The sequence below is a fragment of the Oryzias melastigma genome, linkage group LG10 (assembly GCF_002922805.2).
Source record: "Oryzias melastigma strain HK-1 linkage group LG10, ASM292280v2, whole genome shotgun sequence".
NCBI classification, from domain to species: domain Eukaryota; kingdom Metazoa; phylum Chordata; class Actinopteri; order Beloniformes; family Adrianichthyidae; genus Oryzias; species Oryzias melastigma.
Window position 1 is genome coordinate 20,524,372 of NC_050521.1, and position 20,911 is coordinate 20,545,282.

At 38.3% G+C, this 20,911-nt stretch overlaps 1 protein-coding gene across 5 annotated transcripts in view; it reads left to right on the forward strand.

Annotated features, from left to right (window-relative positions):
• The first annotated feature begins 1,465 nt into the window (after positions 1 to 1,465).
• tenm2 (teneurin transmembrane protein 2) overlaps positions 1,466 to 20,911 on the forward strand; it is a 233,838-nt gene continuing 214,392 nt past the window's right edge. For all 5 annotated transcript variants that reach the window (XM_024283212.2, XM_036213959.1, XM_036213958.1 and 2 more), the window contains exon 1: positions 1,466 to 2,235. The gene's annotated coding sequence lies outside the window, so the exon portion shown is untranslated. The remainder of the gene's footprint in view (positions 2,236 to 20,911) is intronic.

Below are 20,911 nucleotides of genomic sequence, written 5' to 3' on the forward strand. Positions count from 1 at the left end.
TAATGTTAGCTTGGGCTTCCGAGGAGCTAACGGGAGAGCTTATAAACAAAGTCATGTTGGGATTTTAACATAGGCCACCTTCTCAATAGTCCTGCCCACTACCCAAAGGTGAATGTCTAATGAGCTCCAGCTGATGTGCAGAATATATGTCATAAAAAAAACACTGGCTTTTTGATTTTAGCTAAAAACTGCATAATCATAGCTTTTTTGGTATTTATTCTGTTTAACCTTTCATTGTACCAGGAGGATCAGTTGAGAAGAGTTTCTCATTTACAGTGATGATCTGGATCACAGAAAGATTGAAAAATATCCAGTTAGTACATGTGGATTAGTAACATAAATGAGCTTATCACAGTCAAGTGAATTTAAAACACTAGCAGATTTCCTCTTTGTGCTTTTTTTTCTTTCTTTTTTTTTTCTGCGGCTAGAGCTAATTTTAGTCAACAGCACCAACAAAAGAGTACTGTTGTTGAGTGATACTTCAAGGTATTTTGGTAAAATTGGTGTATATTAAACAAAATAATAAATAGGAATTAATGTGAGCATTTTGGCAAAAATGCATTTCATTTGAACCAAATCTGCAGGAATACCTCGGTTTGAGGCATCCTAAGAGGCAGAATATCCATAAATTCACTGAAACAAACTCTGGCTCAAGAGTCACTGTAGCATCACTAATAGCAGGTCCATGCAGGCTTTCAGAGCTCTTTTAGTCAAACGCTTGTCCTGAACGCCAATGAGCCATGAGCTCAAATGCAGCCCCCACTTTTTTTTTTTCCCATCTCTTTTTATATTGGTGGGGGTGGTGGTTGATATCATATTGGGAGCTCTAAAATAGTTACCACTCCTACCCCGTCCCGCAATTTCCATCTCATGGTTCACCTGTGTCCCCCTCTGGAAATCCATTGATTCTTCCTCCCCTTTCACTCTGGTCCCATGGATTCTATCATCTCTGTATTCAAATACATTCAAAGTTTTTCTGGGTTTTTTACTTGGCCTAAGTGGACATCCTCATTTCCTTCAGCCCGATACATCAGTGGTATGTGGGATGATGGATTGGTGGGGCATAACGGAAAATGAAAGAGTGAAATAAATAAAGAAAGGAGAACAGCCGGAGGGAGGTGGGTTTATGTCCCTTGCCAATCCCCAGTTATGCATAAAAAAGCTCCTGAAATGAAATCTTTATCAAAAGAGTCACAAGGTTCCCCTTACAAGGTGTTTTCAAATAAGCAGGCGTTATTATCATACCTCCATGGGGAAATATGCATTTACAGCTCGGAGAGCAGGAGGCAATAGGGTAACTGTTAAAAATGTTTTCCCTAGTTATGGTGCATAATTGCATGTCTCTCTTATTGCACCTTTCTATTGCTGCTAATACAGAGAGAGCCCATTTGGCAGTGTGCTAATGTGAGCAGTAGCCTGCAGTGCAGTGGGCGCACTGCTTAAAAAGCGATGCTTGAGGACCAATGTAATGAGCAGACAGGATGGAAGGAGGGCATTAGCACCCAAAGCAGGCATGTTGGAGCAAACTAAAGAGTAAGACCCCCGTGTTCAGATGATGCACCATCAGTTTCATTTTCAGTTTCCAATACCTCAAAGTTTTATAAGCCAGGTTTCATTTGATAAAAAGACTCCGAGAGATTGAGTCGGATGTAATTAAACATGCGAGACTCTTAACTGTTTAATCACTCCCGCTGCTGATCCCTGCGTGCCATGTTGCAGGGATGCAGCTGCAGCCAACAGTGGATTAGCGGCTGTTAATGACCATTGACTTGCGTCGGCCGTAAAACGCGCGCCTCTCCTGCCTCGGTCAGTCCTCCCAGCTGCTTGTTGATGGTCGCTCCCGCCGTTCCGCTCCGCTCAGCGTTAAAGCACCGACCACTCGCGCTCGGAGCACGTACGCACTCATCCCCCGGTCCGAGGACAACCGACGCGCGGGGACGTTCCGCGCGCGCACAGCTGCGTTCGCCCTCGTACGGCGCATTATCCGTCGTCGCGGACACCCCCCCCTCCCGACTGACTCCTCGATCTGATGAGATGTTGAACTGGCAGCTCCGAGCCTGCACTCCCCCCGTCATCTGGTCTCACTTTGGGTAGCCCGCCACAGCAGTTTGTCCGGGAAAAGTATGCAGTAGTGGCACGAGCCTCTGGGCTTTTCGGCTGGAGGGAAGAAAAAGTTGAAGTTGGAAGAAGGAGGATCATGCAGTGAGTGCCGCGCGTCGTCGTGAACAGGAACAGGTACGTCATGTTTTTTTTTTTTTTTTAAATCAATCCTCGTCTTTTTACGCGCCCGCTTGGCTGACCACAGCACATGTGTGTCAGTTCTTGTGGGATGGGAAGAGCAGCGCGGAGCGGTGACATTGGGGTGCCTTTCATCAGGAATAGCATTTCTGCTCCTCACGTGGTTGTTTTTGGCATGCAGAGAATCCGCTGCGCGCGTCTGCGCTGTCATCTGTGCCATGTGTGGCGCTCTCCGTGGTCCTGATCCTTTTCTTTTTCTTAAAAATATTCAAACCCAAAGGAGTTTGTGGCTAAGAAGGTTTGTAAGTAGCAGGCAGATAGTGTCTAGGGGGAGGGGGGAACATGGATCTGGTTTCTAAAGGGTCAAGGTGGACGTGAGATGTGATGAAAGGCAGGAGCTCGTGCCGCATCGCAGCATCATAATGTGAGAGCCGAAAGCTTGATTTTTTTTTTGCCTAATCATGTAAATGAGAGAGCTGGCATGCTAAATGCTTGACCTGTCACTAAGAGTTTCCTTCTTGAGGATGACCACATGCGTCTGCGTCGCGGTGCGTCTTCCTGTCTGCACATTCCTGTCACCCTCATAAACTGAGAACTGCTCCTTTTGCCATTGATTATCATTTCTCTTTGCTCCAAAAAACGCACTGTAGGTTATTATGCAGGACTTAAACAAACAGCAAAGTGTGTGTTTGTGTCTTTAATGGGTCCCCCTCTTCTGCTATGATCTATATTTTCTGGTGACACAGAGAATCTGAGAGCCACAGCCCAGCTGGTCCTCCTCAAGCTGCAGTGGAACATAACACCATTAGTTTAGAGATAAATATTCATGCTGCTTGTGACACGTTTACTTCTGTTATTTAATGCCATCGCATGCATAAAGCCAACGGATGTGAAAGGGGCAGAAAAAAAAAAAAAAAAAAGTTTTGCTGGAAGACGGTCGTTTCTCAAGCCGGATGTCCAAGGATGAGGCCCACACACCAGCTGTAGATCCCTGAGTCTGGCAGTCATCAGCACCTTATGACATGAAAACACACACATACGCAGATGCCACGAAGATCTGCCCCACTGAAATTCGCACCTCATTCTAACTGGAACAGTCTATCTCTCTGCGGTCCCCTCTGTCTCCTCCTCTACCTTTAGCTCTCCTCAAGCCTGCCTGCATCTGTGTGATCTCTGACGCCATTTGATCTCCCTCCCGCTTTTCATCCCTTCGTCTTGAGCTTTTGGCATGCGAATCAAAAGGAAGTAAAGCCTTCGCATTTGCATGTGATCATTACTGACAAACTTTCAAATACATGAAAACAAGTGCACATCTACTTTAGCCATATGTCTGTTTTACTCACAACTATCTCCCGCTGCGCTAAATCTGTCAGGTGTAGTCATTATGACCAGGGTGTTGTGTGTACATATGTGTTGGGCGCCGTGGTCTTAAGTGCTAATAGGAGCTCACACTGGATGGCAGCAGGCTGTGTCAACCGCAATCTCCAGACAAGCCCTCAGGGTGTCCTATTTGGCATGGTCACACACTCACACTCGGCGCGCTAATGGGTCTGAGATGTTTGGACTTGACTTAAGAGCCTGAGCACTGCAGGTTCCCTGCGTTCATGACTGTGATTGACATTTGTAGTTAACAAACAAGATTAAGTCTGGGGATATGCAGTGCTGTGTAGTTACAGTTACGGGATGCAGTTCATTCAAATTGGACTCTTCAATATGTCTCCTTTCCTTCGGCCTTCTCTATGTGGGTTAGATATGTATTCTACTGCAACACCTGTGAGGACTGGAAAGAGTTACATCAATCTCCATTAGACTGAAACTAGGCTGCCCTTGTTAAATAAACTGACTACCATTGAGATCATTTGAGTGTGATGACTGGGTTGTGTCCATAATGGTGTGTTTGTGCCGAGCTTTGCGGCCCACTCTGACCTGGCTGACAGATGACTGCAGTGATTTCCAGGGTTCAGCAGATTAGGGGATTAAAGACTGAAGGCTTCACACAATAACACTAATGCGTGTGCGAGGCGCACACAAGCACACAACAAATCCACACTTGCGTTTGGGGCTGTCAGTGGTGTCCAGTCTGACCCTAGTGCTGACCCGTCGGGTCTTGTCCCAATTTGTGCATTACTGCCCACATCCCCAGATTGAAAAGGACATTAGAAATCCTCAAGGGTCCAATTTCACTAATGCCATTTTCACAGTACAGTTGTGACCTGCATTGGTGCTGAGAGCCCAATTAAGACATTTTGTCCTTCCCAACCAATTTCGAATACACTCAGGGAGAAAATGAACCAGCATCCTCAGCTGAATGTGACTTAGCCAATTCGGTTTTATTTATTTATTTGTTTGTTTTCCGGGCCATGTGTTGCCAAAAGTCCCTTTTGAATACTAAATACGCAGCATTGTACTTTTTTTGGACGCTGCCATCTGGAACTACATTCTACAAATTTAATGGATGTCAGACCAAAACTGTTTTAGACCCCAAATATAATAACCTGAGCAACAAATGCTCAGAAATGTTGTGTGATTGTAGATTTGTGTCAACAGATTTTACTTTAGAAGCCAGTTTTTGTGGGTTAGTTTGGGAGTATTGTCACCACAAACTCCTCAGATTTTGTCCTGCTAGATTTTCTTTCTTTTTATAAAGAATGAATCATTTATATACAGCAAACGCTCTTGCATCCTTTAGAGTATTCATTCCATCACTTACTGTTTTGATGACTATGTTTGAGATGGATTAAAGTTCAACAAATTATTCAATAATAAAGCAAACAATACAAAAGCAAAGAACCTTAAAGTGGTCAATTGGGACATGACGGATTTAGCACATTGCTTTTAGAACTCACTGAAAACGCTAATCTTTGAAGAAAGGTGAGATGAGCGAAAGAGATTAAAAATAAGAGGAAATATTGCCTCCGCTATGACTCTTTGTCATCGTCGTGACATGCTGTGAAACTGAAAATACCAAATTTGGTGTCATAGATCTTTTGAGGACAGTTCCGTACGCCCACTAATTCAGCTGTTTCACAGGATCAGAGACTTTTTGAGCCACACGACAGTCAGTTGTGACTCAAATGATCATAAAAATGAAAATATAGCACTGTCCTAATATTGTTGTGTGATGACGAAGAATATCACATAAATATTGTTGCAAACACTATGTTTCTTTTTTAGTTTATTAGCTGCTAAAGCAGAGCTTTCTAACTAAATGTTTAAAACATTGATTCCATTCTATCATCACCTACTGTACTGTGGTCCATTTTACTAAACTTCTTGGTGTTCTTTCAGCTGTTTGCACACCATTCATCAGACACATACAGATATGAGCTCGTCATTCCATCATTCTGTTCACTAAACAGGCTCGAGGTTTATTTTTGTTTGGTTTAAACTTTTGCCGTTTGCTTTTAAAATGATTCATTAAAACTCGTTATCACTTAAAAGATGAAAATTATTGCAGCAAATCCAGAGTTTTAAGGTATTCAGATCAACTTCTGCAAGATGTAAAATGTAAACTCGGGGGCAACCAAGTGTTCTTGTTTGTTGATCCCAAACTCTAAGACTAGAATGGTCCCGTAAAATAAACTGTGCACAATTTTCTGACTTGAGCATTCTTAAATAAAAGCCTTAAAATACTTGAATAGAATCACTTTTAGTATTTTAAATGAATTAATTTGTTAAATCCAGTAGAAAAAATAAATGTTCTATAATATTCTATTAATGTAAATGTTCTTATTGTTTTTATTTTTTTTACCCAATTCTTTAATATGTGTCTTTTGTGAGTTCTCAAAGTCGTCCAGTCTATTCGAAACAACCAGTGACAGGATCTGGGTTCAGCTTTCTATTTTTGAATTAAAACTAAAGTAAAATGAACTCATTTGATAGTACTTTCTATCTAAAAACATAAACATTATTTCCTTGGGTGTAATGTTGTAACTTGAATTAAAAAGTTTTAAAATAACTACATTTATGTGGCCTAAATCTTGTTTTTCTTCTTGGCTTCTTTTTACTTGTGGTGTTCCTCAGGGGTCACTGATGAGACTTCAGTTTTTTAATGCATACTTCATTATACAAGCAAAATCTAAAAGTAAAAATGATTTTCTTTGTGGATGAAACAAATATTTTGGTGACAATTTATATATAAGTAATAAAGACTAGAAAACAAACCCACTTGCCTTAAGGTTTATTTAATGTTTAATTGTTAAAGTTTTGAAAAGTCTAAAAAAATCATTTGTGTTATATTTGATGCTTAAACTTGTTTAAAAGTTATGAATAAAACTGTATGATAATATTACAGTCAATTTAATGACAATTTTTACCTCTAAATAAAAAAGAGTTTGGGCTTAAATCAATGTGTTGACCCTTTATTTTAACAGTGAAGCCTCTTTATCTTATGCTTTGTTATTCTGTGTCGCCCTCCTTCCCTTACTTCATCTCTCTCACCTTACGTTTGATCCATTATTGATCCATTTTCTTCTTTGCATCAAATTTACATAATTTAAACAATAATTCTCCAACATGATCCAAGCAAGATCACATAATGTGCTGTATAGTTTTCACTTTTTTTTTCTTCAAATGGGCTGAAATTACAAAGATGCAAAGATGGTGAGCAAATTATACTAATTGCAGCAATTGATTACTAGTCACTAGTGAGGTAAATGAGTAGAGACTGCAGAGAGCGGGAAAAAAAAGATGATAAATTCACTTACTGGATGACTTTTAACGGAAAGACGTATAACATTTCAATTGAGATGTTTTATTCTAAAGCTCAACTGCAAATTTGGCTAAAATAAATAAATAAATAAATAAATGTGCATTGTGCAGTTTTGTGCCTAGCAACAAACTGCCGTCCTTTTCAGGGTGAACCCCACCTTTACCCAACAGTTGCCGAGAGTTTTGGAAACGGATGGGCATTGTTTTTGGAATCGTTGTTTTTTTTTTTTTTTTTTGTCATGCCTGCTGCAATATATAGTTTATATTGGCTGAATGCGACTTCAATATATAGTTTTTTTAACGGTAAAGAATTTCAGTACCACGGACAGAGCTACTTCTCAGCAGCTGCATTTACAGTGTTAAAAAAATAAAACAATATATGGTCAAGTTTGATTTTCCTTTTTTTTAATTAAACAAAAGTCTTGTTCCATTAAACTTTGATCTATTGTGATCTATTGTAAACTCATTCCCTGGATCTCTTATCTATGATTATGCAGTTTTTAGCCAAAATCAAACAACTTTCGGCATTTTCGATGACATTGTTTCTGCAGAGCGACAGTAGTTCATCAGAATTTTGCCTCCAAGTTGTGGGCGGAACTATTGGCACAGGGCAACCCCAACCCCCATTCCCCTCCATGTTACTGAGAGCTCTCTGTGTACATGTTCTACCACTAGCTTACAGCCCTTTACAACCCCAACCTTACATTACTGGTGCAACAAAACCAGCGAGCTAGGTCAGAGCTGTCCAGCTGTACAATGTTGAACCACATGCCAGCTCAGACGAGGAATACAAAGACATACATGGATCTAGTCGTCTGCACTGGAGTAGGTCTTTAAAGAAGATTCACTATCTTTTTCATTGTCATGGTGACACTTTTTGTCTTTTCTGCTGAGTTACAAACTCCCGAAAACGTAGCATGTCAATCGGTGACATTTCTCAGAGAAATCTCTGCATTTCAAACAGTTAAAGTATCAGTATGTGACGAGTTGGAGGCAAAAGCAAGATTAATTAATACTTGAATTGTTTGTGTGTTGATTGGCCTTATCGAATTCAACTCAAATGTATTTTTAAAAGGAAATAAAAATACTAAAATAATGACTTGCATTCTAACCGCTCCTTGTTTTTTTTTTTTTTTTTTTTCTAGAGTAAACATAATAGATCAGCACCTCAACTGAAGCAGAAAAAAGTAGAATAATTATCTTAGAGGACTGTTCTTTGCAAAAGCTGCAAAGATGCTGAATATAAAAAGGGGAGCATCAGCTGAGACATCAATCTCAGCAATGACTTGTTCTGATGAAAAGAAAGGACTTTTCTATGTACATTTATTTTCTTTTGCAATGCTTTTTTAAAGGTGTGTTGATCTTTCTGTTTGTCAAAAACACATGAAGTCTTAAGGTCATGAGTCCTTTTGCAGTTTGTTCACTCTGTGACCTTTTTGTTCTTTTTTTTCCACTTTGCCCACATTTCTCACTATAGTTTTATTAGCGAATCCTTGTGTGTGTTCCATGACACACAAAAAGTGGCGCATTTAGAGCGCAGCCTTCAACTTGTATTACCATACCTAAAGATACTTTCCGTTTTTGGTTGGGTTGTGAGGATGTTTACTACATTTGTCTGACAGCTGACCGACTAATTCACTCTCTTTCTCGTGTTTTGAGGTCAGTATTTTGGCCACATCTTAGCACTTTTTAGAACACATTTTGCTAACATGTGGGCCATGTTTTTTTTGTCCCCCTAATTCCGAATGGATAAAGAACAAAAACATCCCATTGAGAGAATCCTCAGTCTTCTGTTGATACCAACTGCTTTTAGTCTAGAGGCTCATTGTTTATCTTTGGAGATTGGTGTTACAGGAAATGCGGCATGATGTTAAGCTAAGTGGAGATAAAGATCAAGTCCAATCTGAGCATCTCACTGAACAAGAGATTGGGTACACCCAGTCTGCTTTTCACCTCAAAAGAAACCGTGTGAAGTGACCTGGAAGCATCTACTTGGCAGGCGTAATGAAGACTTTCAGAAGTCATTGAATTGCAACAGAATCAGTGACTTTATTGCCGTTTTTTGTAACCCAATGGATTATTATTATGTATGAGAAAAAAGATAATCCCATTGTACCTTTTTATGTGGAGCTTAACATTAAGAGGCAATAGTATTCACAGTTATCCAAACTTCAACAATATTTAGGCCAATTCTAAAGGAAAAGTAACAATTTTAGAGGCATTTAAGTTGTTGGATTCAAGCTGTTAAATCTGAGTGCAGAGCACAGTGTGCATGAGGAACTAATCCTCACTTCACATCCAGTTGTGACTGATGATAAACATGTATTTTAGACATTTGGATTGAGCTGTTACCACATTCTCCATCACGTGATACAATCACAATGCACTAACCTAGTTTTTATAGTCCTTCTTTGGCAAGCTGTAGTTCAATTACAGGCCAGACTGATATCAAGTTTCTGCATCTTCATAAAATATACAGAGGTAGAGATCCTTTTTTTTTTTAAGTCCTTAGACATTTCACCTCTGGGAAGTTTTCCAATAAGTTCAAAGGAAAAGGTGACGGAATAGATTTTTGCCAACATAGTTGATATTCTATCCCTCTGGTTTAGTGAACTAAGAAGAATTTTTAGCTTATTTGTTCAAAATTTAGAGGCACTTCATGGCATATCTGCAGCTAGTGTTGGGCAATTTGAAAAAAAAATGTAAATCACAATATTAATTATTTATATCACAATAAGGATATATACCACGATATACCACAATAATTTATAATTTCAGTTATTCTCTGAAAAAATGTCTTTACTTACCTTTCTCTATAATTTTTCTTCAGTAATATGAAACTGAATCGTCTCAAAAGAAAATAACCTTTTTTTAGACTGCACACCAGTTTCAAGTTTCTTTGTAGGAAAACTAATTTTTGCGCAAAAGTTCAGCAATGAAAATAAAAAAATAGAAGTGATAGAAGAGAAACTGCACTTTTCTATTGCCCACACAATCGTCATATCCTCCAGCACAATCTGCAGCAGTCAGTGGGTCAGCTTGCTACAATTTAAATACCATGTTGTCTTGCCATGTGGATCAAAATGTTATTTGTTTAATGACAAAAACACATTTTAAGTTTCAGGTTCAAACTGGTTGTAGTAATAACTGTACATGTTTGTGCCTAAAAATCAATAAATTTAATGTTATCCACAGGATGGAAGTACCCCAGACTTATCCCTAAAGTAGAACTTAAAGATTACATTTCAATTTAATAACAAAGAGTTGACCTAGATTTAGTGCTTTTGTTGTGATGTTTTTATTTCTTTTGTCTTGCAACCGGACGTTAATCACCAACTTAGGGTGTATTCACACTTAAAAAATGATTTGTTCTCGACTGGGTTTGCTTAATTTGTGAAATTTTAGCTTGCTTAGTGCTTAAAACTTTGCATTTGCGATTGTCGTTGGATCTGGTCGTCAGAAAAGTCCTTAGCAACAGTTGGTAGCGCCGTTAGCTCCTGTCGTCTTACAGGACTCACAGAAGATATTGCTTAGTAGTTCATAGACATGAACAAATGTTTAATAAACATATTTAGTTGACATAGAAAATGGACCAAAGATATAGACAGTGGACGCAAAAAATATTTTTGGTATAAATGGAACCCCGTAGGGCCCAGACTCCGCCTTCAGTGGCCCCAAGGTAAACTGAGTTTGAGAACCTTGGTTTAAATGCTGTCATCTACTGAAATAATTTTCCTAAGATATTGACTAGTAATTGGTTGACTGTTTTACATACGATGGCTGTCAAAATGTTGTTTCATCATTATAGAGCAATGGTATTTTGTATATCTATTTGTGGCAGCTACCTACTTTCCACTTACTGAGCAGTGAAGGTGATTAGGAAAATCTATGCTTCCAGCTGCTTCTCAAATGCTCAAGGGTGAGTGTGTGCCAAAAAAAAAAAAAAAAATGCTGTTGAACAAATGTTTGCATTAGACCTTTACATTGTTATTCAGCAAGAACAGAAAGCTTGCCGGACATCAATAGCTCCTTGCGCGTGCTGCAAAGCAGGTAGAACAGAAAGGACCCCTTTACTTGGTTATGCTCAAGAACAGGAAATTGATTCTTCAATATTAAAAATTCAACAGCTGGGTTTCATTACTTTCTGAACCTATTCCCTTTCCCTTGTGGAGTGGGAAAATATCACAGTTTATTAAATTACTTCCCTGAAAAGTCTCTGGGGATGCCATCTTAACTCCTGTCCTCTTTCACAATGCCATTTTAGACTGTAACTAGACATGTCTGCTTAGAAAGAAGCAAAGAAAAAAAAGAAAGAAAGAACACATTAGCCACAGAAAGAGAAAAGATACACAAAATATTCTGATTTCTTGGGCTGCCACAAAGAGTTTGCGCTATTCCATTGACCGTGAAAGGCGTGGAATTGAATGATCCCACAAATAAAGAGATAGAGGGACTGTAAATAGGAAAAGTCACAGTAATTCCTAACTTGAAATGAGACTGTGTAGACAATCGTGTGTATTCTGGGATGCATATGTGCTAGAATGTGTGCATTAGCAAATAAATTCTCCATTATTCAGGGTTACTGCAGCTTTTCCTGCAAAACACTTCAATCTGCCTAATAAAAAGGCGCATTTACTTGTACAAAAAGCTCCAAAGGTATCAGGAGTAATTGTTCATACAGCATTTTAAGCCTGGAGAAGCACAAGAGTGAGGACTTTATGGCTTTTAGAATCTAACCAGCGACTAGGAGGCTATGTAAGCAGAAAAAAATGTTCACTTTCTTTACTAGAAATCCCTGGAAACACAAGTCAAAACAGTTTACTTTACCTTTTTTTGTCGATGAGAAACGCAGTAGTTCTAAAAGAAAACCTTGTGAATCTAAAGCTGTTAGTGACAGCTATCTATGGTTGGTTTTCAAATGAGTTTTAGTCTGTCCATTGACAGTTTCGAACTTCTTTGTGCAAAAAGTTGGACTCCAAGGACGGTGTGGTCCAGAAGATGAACAGAAATATTGCACATCTGCCTTTGTACAATGAAGCAAACGCACATTTCTATGAGAAATAAAATTACATTTCAGTTTTTGTAAAATAATAACTCTCAGTCTTTTAATTTACAGTGGAAGTAATTATCTTCCAATTTGAAGGATATTAAGCTGGAGAGCCTTGCATAATGCAGATTTGCAAATTAATAGCAAACTTAATATAGAAATATATGATGCTAACCCTGATTGTCAGATACTATAATCTTGTAGAGACCTGTTATTGCTTGGAATGGACACCAAAGAGACGCCAACTAAAACACATTTTATCCCTTCCATCTGCTCGGCCTCTGACCCACACTCACTGGGAGTATTTCCATCTACACTAAGCCAGTTTTATTACATATACAAAATGGGTATTAATGAAAAGAGATTAAAAATGGTCATATTTGAGTGATGAAAAATTGGAATTCAAAGAAAAAACATAACAAAAATGTCTTTTGTTTTACTGAATTTACGTTAATTTAGCATATTCCTGTTTTATGGACTCTTTTTGACCATATAACATTCTCCAACATGTTCTACAGCACATATATTTAACATGTGTTACAGTATTACCAACTGCAGGTTGGGAATTACAGTTTTTTAGGGTCTGATGAATCTCATGTTAATCTCTGATAGCTTGTACCAGCATTACTAATAAGTCAAAGCTGACTAACCCGAATGGACTTAAATTCTCTATAGAATTCAGTAAGTAAGGCTACATTTGACCAAAGTTCACTTCCTGTATAGAAAAAAAAATACATAACATTTTTGTAACTCCAGAGTACAGTACACCTCAATATTAATTAGCGCAGACACTAATAATTTTAGTTTTAATATTTCCACAAATCCACAAAGAATGAATTCATCTGTAAAGGTTGTTTCTGACTTCCAAAACCTGGAAATAAGTTAAATGTCCTGGATTTAAAAACAACTGGATTTGTTTGCTCTGGATTTTAGGACACAACCACACAAAAGCTTAGGAAGCTTTGCAATCGTGCGGTGTGTGATTGGATTATGTGAGAAACGTCAGAAAAGTTCACAAAGTCATTTGGTTTGATTTTTTTTTTTCGTCACTCTTCTGACAATCCAGCCACCAAACTCTACTAAAGTATGACTGTTGTGTCCTGCTGCTACTGCTGGACCTTTTTTCATCCAGTCCTTCCGCTTACCTGTCAGGTGAGGCCAATGTGTCTTAATTGGGACATGCTGACTATTTAAGACAGAGGAGGCCACACAAGGCAGGCTGAAGAGTTGGTTGGGTTTTAGCTGGTGTGGTGCTGGTTTGTTTCTTTCTCTTTTATCGTCTTTGTCCTCAGCAGTCTTAGACTGCTGGGTTTTGTTATTTTAGTTTGGGGTTGGACCTTGGTAGTCTTAGTTTGTGGGCTTTGTTTGTTTTGTCTTTTTGTTTAAACCAGCACACTAATTGTTTTTCCTTTTCGCTTTTAAGGACACAGTTTGTGTCCCTTATTTAACAAACTGTTTTTTTTTTTTTTTTTTTGTTTGACTTGAGCCAGGTCTGCCTGATGGGGCCATAACAACGACAGAGTGTTAGGGACATTTTACAAGCAAAATATATTTTGTGTGTTTTTTTTTTTCCCCCAATTAAAACGGAAAGAATAGGAATATACTTTCCATCAAACTAATTTTGACAGGTGACCTGGTGTAGGGTCAAAGGTCACTTGTCAAAATTAGTTTGATGGGATTCTCTCTTAGGACTTTAAAGTGGTAAATTTACAAAAAAATAGGTTGTAACTGTTATGAGAATAGTCATATATATATAATTATGTGAGTTTAATAGTCCTAGGCTAAAATATTGACTTTCTTTCTCATAAATTTACATTTTAAAGTTGTAAATTTATAACTTTAAAAGTTGTAAATGAATGACTTTAAAGTCGTACATTTATGAGGAAAAGTCATAAATTAACAAAAAAAAAACATGTTTGTCAGAGCCGTGTTTGAAGATGAAAGACGTGGAGCATCTTGTGATTACTTTATTACCGTAAATCAAAACACCGAAGCTTCCAAACATTTTTCACGTTATCAGTATACATTTAGGGTACCTATTCAAATCGCTTTGACCAAAATGAGTTTAGTCAATCTGCTGCTCAAATCACGTACACTCACTGGACTGTATGATCGGTTCGACTTTAATCTTGTAAATTTGCGACAAAAAAAAAAAAAAAGTACAACTTTATATCTCATCCTACTACTTTTTTTCCTTTGGTGACCCTACTCCGTCATACTAATGAGATGCGTTTAGGCCCCTTTAACAATAAACTGCTTCTATTAGTTCAAGCTTCATTTGGATTCACACTGTTCCTGAACCACACCAGGATTCACTTGCAAGCATGTAGTGCAATTTCCTCCAGTTGGACTACATGAGAGTTTTTGATCATTTTTTCTTCAAGGCTTTCGCCAGCCTTATTCAGACTTATAAAACACTACACACCCAGAATCCTCAACAGATTAAACAGGTTGTAGTTTGTTAAGCATCTTTAGTTGCCTCATCTAAAGAAATGATTCTTGACACCAATGTTTTTTACTATCTATTTGGCAAATCAGCTGAAGGCCATTCCTCTCCTTTTTTATTTCTTACTTTCCATGAAATTTTGTTTGAGCGTGCCTTTTTTAAGATATAGTTGATCTAAAAAATATACAATTTGACCAAAATATGAGTTATTTTTGATAATTGGCGCAGTTCCTTGCCCTTTACACTTGTGTGAGGGCTGTTGACTGTTTGTTTACTGCAGCTCCACAATGACACTCCTTTAACCCTGACTCCGCTCTCCGTGTGGCAGAATGAAAGAGAGAGATGGAGGGAGAGGGAGAGGTCAGGTGATGATTTATGACCGAGATGCTGCATTCCAGCAGAGGATGATTAATCTCTTTTGGGAACACTTCACGAGTACAAGTTTAACCTACCTCAGCCTCGCACACGCGTCTGAGCGCACACATGCTGCAGGACACAAAAGCGGCGCGGGCGCACACAAGCACACGCGCACTCTGCATGCAGGACGTAAACGCAGGGGCAGAGTGCACGTAAGTGCTTTTGTATGCCATTCATGTGCAACTTCACTCCGCACCTCCCTTCCCTGACACCCCTCTTTTAGTCTCTGCTTTCCGAGTTCTGTCTTTTTTTCCCTCTCAGTGGTCCTGTGTCTTGCATTCACCAATCTCCTTTTCCCCCCCTTGCTCATTCATCACAAAATTTACAGATGCTCACTGGGAGAAAGCAGAAGAGAGCTTCTGTGTAAGGCCGTTTGGCTCTGGTATCAGTGAGCATAAGGCTATAGGATTAGTGCTGCTAGGTGTTAAAAGCTCCAATGTCTTAATAAGCACAGAGGAGAGCAGGGTCTGGCTAGAGCTCTGTGGACTTGTGCATATGTGAGTGCTTTGTACAGGTTTTCCCTTTGGCAGTCCCGGGTTTGAGAGCAAGTGAAGTGTAAATACCACAAGCTGTATCTGAAGCTCTATTACTTGAGCACACTTCAACAAATTGTTCAACACTCATTGAATCACAGAGGGGGGTTAAAAACATCCTTATTATAATGACATAGTTTATTGGAAGTAGAACATTTACAGTCTGCTTTAGCTTTAATACTTTTTAATCTGTACCATCCAGATCTTGTCATAGTCACTTCTGCCTCCGTGCGTTTGCCTTTCTGTGACTTCAGCAACCAGCCGTGTCCTGTAAACACAGCGGCTCCGTCCCTCCAGAGAGTGGAATTACTTACGGGAACAGGATTTGCAGTGTTTGAGAAGCTTTTTTTAGAAACTCGCCGTGGCACAAATAAATATTTTTGTTAAGGCCTTCTGTCAGCTGCTTTGTAAAGTATGATTTATCAGGCGAAAATAGCCAAAAAAATATGCAGACAATTACTAATAGATTGATAACATGGCATTCAAACCAGTTATGATCCATTCATAACACTGAAGTAAAAACGTCTATTGAAAAAAACATTGTAAGCACCGTTCATGTATGTATGTTGCAGAAAGGTTTAATAAAAACTGACACTTGTGTACTATATAGGATAAAATGACATACTGCCTGTCCTGATCTGGATAGACCTGTCAAGAAAAGCAGAAGGCAATTCATCATTATTTAAGTTCCAAGTCAATGCACTTTTGTTTTATACAAGGGGGGCTGGTTTAACTTATAACTGTGTAGGTTAGCTAGATGCACTTGATCTAATCTTCTCCTGTTGAATATTAAACAGAATGCATTCCTGTATTAAATCCATAAATCTCTTGTGCTTATTAAACCTTGACAATTTGCAATTGTGCTGAGAGGTTTTAGGAAGGCGTTGCTATAATAAGTTAACTTTTCTTTATAATAAAGAAAACTGTAAAATATTACAAGGAAAATGGTAAAAATAATATTACTGCCAACTAAAGCAACCCATTACAGTGATTTCAATTTCCACTCTAAATTAAATGCTTATATTCGTGACTTGCAACCACAGGGCAGCGTTTTTCTTAGATGCCTGGATTACAGATTACATATAACATTACACTGAACAAAAATACAAACACAACACTGTGGTTTCTGCCCCCATCTTTCATTAGAGAAACTCAAAGATCTGAAACATTTTCTATGGACACACAATCACTATTTTTGTCAATGATTGTTCAGAAATTGGTCCAAATATGTGATAGTGAGCAATTCTCCTTTGCTGAGATAATCCATCACAGGTGTGCCACATCAATATTCCACAGGCCAAATTGACAACCTGATCAACTGAAGTTGAGGTGTCGCACTGCATGAGACAAATGGTGATAAACACCAGATACTGATGGTTTTCTGAGTCCCCAGACCCCCCTAATGAATCTAATTGGCATGTTTAAGAGTTTTGAGGCCATGTATTCCAAGGCACACCTGTGCAATAATCATGCTGTCTAATCAGCATCTTGATATCAGACACCTGTTAGGTAGAATTCTGCAAATGGTGATTAGACCTTGATTATTGCACAGGTGTGCCTTGCACCTAGTTCACAGTGGACGCGGAAGCCCTGCGAAGCGGAAGTGCGGGAGGAGTGCGCGCGACACCCGGCACCCAAAACAACCCCCTCCCCCCACTCCGTAGTCGACCCACTACGTTGATCTTTGTGTTTTTATTTTCATCTCTACAGTCTGTTTTGATACTAAATATGATTGCATTTGTATTTTTCGCTGTATATTATTTGCTGTATTTTATTGTGAAAAATTGGTTATATTTTGAAAATTTATAGAATAACTTCCTGCCTGAATTGACATGGCTCACTCACGGGTTGCACAAAAACATAGACCCAACGCCAAAACGATCGCGACCCAGCTGCAGAAGACAGCGTCTAGTGTGAACTACACCATAGGTTAACAAGGGCACCAAATGGAAGCAGCTTCCACTTTGCAGAACTTCCACATCCGATGTAAACCAGGTGTAAACATCACATTTAGGCTTATTGTGGCGGCCTGGGGACTCAGAAAACTACTAGGTATCTGGTGTTACCACCGTTTGTCTCATGCAGTGCAACACTTTGCATCCAGTTGATCAGGTAGTCAATTGTGGCCTGTAGAATTCTAGTACTGTCTAATCTGCATCTTGATGCGGCACACCTGTGAGGTAGGATGGATTTTATCAGCAAAGGAGAATTGGTCACTATGACAGATTTGAGAACATTATTTGAGAGAAATTATTATTCTGTGTATGTTTCAGATTTTGAAGTTCATTGCATGACAAATGGGAGTAAAAACAAAAATGTTGCATTTATATTTTTCAGTATTAACAATTTTAAAAGCATAATGATATGTATCTGCATTTGTCCATCCAAGTGAGGACGGTAACATGTTTAAGAGCAGTTAAAGTATCAAAACCAGATTTTCAACATACTGGACAGAAATGCAGCCCTAAAAATTAAAATGTTTTTTTAATCAATCTATTAATAATTAAGGTTAATTCTGACAATCGAAGCAATTATTAATATTATTATTACAACAATTTAAGATCACAATAATTGCCTTTTTCCCATTAATCAAAATTGTACATAAGAATATTTTTATTTTAGTTACTGATATTGTCAAGTGAAAATGCTGAAACAATTAAAAAAAAAAAAAAAACTTTCAAATAACTATATTGATTTCCTCTTTTTCAACCTTTAACAGTTGAGTTTTCAAGTCATTAAAAAGATTTAAGGCTGCACAGTGACACAGTGGTTAGCGCTCTCGCCTCACAGTGTGAAGCCTCTGGTTCAAATCCCAGCCGAGACCATTCTGAGTGGAGTTTGCATGTTCTCCCTGTGCATGCTGGGTACTTCAGCTTCTTCCCATAGTAAAAAAAAAAAAAAAAAAAGAGCATGCTTCATAGGTTAATTGGTTACTTCAAAGTGTCCCTAGGTGTGGATGTGAGTGTGTGTGGGAGTAATTGTGTGTCCTGCAACACACTGACGACCTGTTCAGGGTGTACCATAGAAAGCATCCGATTGTTCAACTTTAAAAAATAAGTCTAGCTGATAAAGATATTGTTACACCTGTATCCTACAATATCTTGACTCACCTAAAAATTAAATAAAGTATCAAAGTGAAGGATTATTTTAATAAAATCAAATGCATTGTGTTTTTTTTGAAGTACCGACAAATCATTAAGACAGAATTCAGCTTAGCTGGTATAAGGTCAAAGAAAAGCTGTTATTTTGTGCATAAATAGATGAGTAATTCAAATGGCCAGAAACTGACTAATTAGGCAATAAGTCACAGCAGTTGAAATAATTATGTCGCCGGCTCATTACAGTAATAATTCATTATGTTATTTGACTCGAGCGTCAGGGATGTTGTTGCCAAATTAAGGGCTTACAATAGTTTGTCCTGCTGCTTTAGCACTTGCAAAGTAGGGGTTAAAAGCTTTTTGTTTTCAAGTAGCACCTTGAAAAATTACCCCCGCACCTGTCATAGTGGTAAATGCTCCATTTTGCCATTGAACTTTAATAATTCATGTAAAGACTAAGCTAGGATAAAGCATCAGCTAGGAAAAAAAATGTTTTAGGTGGTAATTATTGAAACATTAGGTGGAAATATGATTTTTTTTTGTTATATTACTATACCATCATATTTTGGTTTAAAAAGAAATCTGGATTGATTTTGATTCTTTTGTGCCAAATTAAATCAATGTTACATTTTTTAATAAATTGTATTTTTCCCTAATTATTCCAAAGCTTTTAGCCTCAAAAAAATCCTGACATCTGAATGGGACTCAGAAAAAAAAAACTGTTTTCTTTAACGTATTATTTTCATGGCTTTAGTTGCATGGATTTTAATGGATTTGTGCTGTGCAATAATAACTCCAAACTGCTTCGTTTTTCTTGCGACTGCCTGTATTTTATTTCCAAACAGGGGTTTAAGAGCCCAAAACAATCTCAGTTCAGTGGTTCTGGAGCAGAATATAAATGGTCTATAAAATCAGAGGAGCAGGAGCATGGGTCATGGCACTTGTTGTTTTCTCGAGCTCGGTCTAACAAAAAGCTTGAGGACTATAAATTCTCCTTTTTCCGTGTTCCTGAGGGAAGAGCAGTTTGGCTCATAATTTCATGTAAGGAAAAAAAAAAAAAACAGGTCAGAGACATTCTGTCAGGTGTGCGCTTATGTAAGAATCTAATACTACAAGCATCCAAGTGATTCTTACAACCATCTGCATTCCCCTTATTAACTGATTCTTTGATCAGCTCTGACAGCACATTTTATTTCCTCCCAACTGGGATCCGAAACTCCAAAATACAATAGAGTCACATTAGTGTACATTTTCAGTCGTATAACCAACAATACATTTCTCTCTAGAGTGCTTATTATTACATTTGTTTTCACATAGCAACTGTAAAAGCAGAGATTTTACCATTTATGACACAGCAGGGTAAAGTAATGTCAATTTATTTTAGTTGTGCTCTCTCTAGAAACAAGTTCTAAATAATAAATGGAAAAACCAAAAAAAAAAAAAAAGATGTAAGAATTAATTTGCTCTCAGACTTGTGTTTGTTCTGCAACCAGGATTGAAGTGAGGCTTTTAAACAGTTAGATTCCTGCTGCTTTTTAATATCTCGTGTGATCTGTTTGTGTCCTAAGCTGCTAATAGCTGAAAGGAATCAGGAGAACACAGCAGGGGAGGGGAGGAGCTCATGTAATGGATTGGTTACTTTTTGCCCCGCCTCTGACAAAAAATAAAAGGGGGGAAAAAAAAGGGAAATCATATTTTCAATATTTTTCTTTTACTGGATTACTCTCTCTGACTTGTCTTCTTCGACTAAGGTGAGCATTTTTTTTCTCTTCATCTGAGCATTACAGGTTATTTTCTGTCTGTGCAGGATTGAATTTCAAGACCCTGATTTCACCTTGGGTAAAGAGATGGGCTGGAACTAGAGGAAGCTGTCTCGCAGTGTGACTTTTTTGAGCATTAGAAACCTAATTCAGCTTTTCTTAATCAAAAGAAAAACATGTCCTTGCACCTAAACCTTATTCATCTAGTTTGTGGGATTTGCAGAGCTATGAAGGACAGTTAATGTCTTCGTCACAACTGCCTGGATGAGTGGATATGGGTTGTCTGCGAGCAAAAAATTGGGCAAACCTGTACGGGCACGCACCCAATTTAAAGATCATAGAACCAGTTAAGAGAAAATGTTTGTGCACAGATTTTTTTTTTTTTTTTTACGGACATGCCGCAAGCAATAGGTCATAGCAAACACTAATGCAAGGCGTAAGGTGAAACAGAAGCACGTCATACAGATTTTTCATTTTTTCAACCACCACAAAACCTGCACACTTTACAACTGTTTGTGTGCACTCCTTGCACACTTGTTGCATGCTTAGTTTTTGCAAGCCTGACTATTGGAATTTAGGAAATTAGACAGTCACGATATAGTTTTTGTTAGCATCTTACCGGCATCATATAGGCCAAAAGAGGACCGTACAACAGTATTTTC